A 270-nucleotide genomic window follows, 5' to 3' on the forward strand; every position below is an offset into this window, starting at 1 on the left:
GATGAAGTTCACATCCGGGTATTTGGTCTGTACTTGGGCAAATGCGAACTTAGGATTTGAACAGTACTTGGGCAGCGACTGATGACGTATCACAAGTTCGTGACAGACAAGTTCGGGTCTTGAGAAACGGCCGGTGTGTCTTGCCGATTTTGGTGGGGAGAGTCTTGTTTTTTTTTTCGTTTTTTTGCTGAATGTGCTGTTTTTTGAGTGTGTTCCGGTGCGTTAGCCTGGCTCCACCCCTGAATCGCTAGCCGTCGTACTAAAACACCC

This window comes from Gymnoscopelus microlampas (genome assembly GCF_963454915.1).
Source record: "Gymnoscopelus microlampas genome assembly, chromosome: 7".
NCBI lineage: Eukaryota > Metazoa > Chordata > Actinopteri > Myctophiformes > Myctophidae > Gymnoscopelus > Gymnoscopelus microlampas.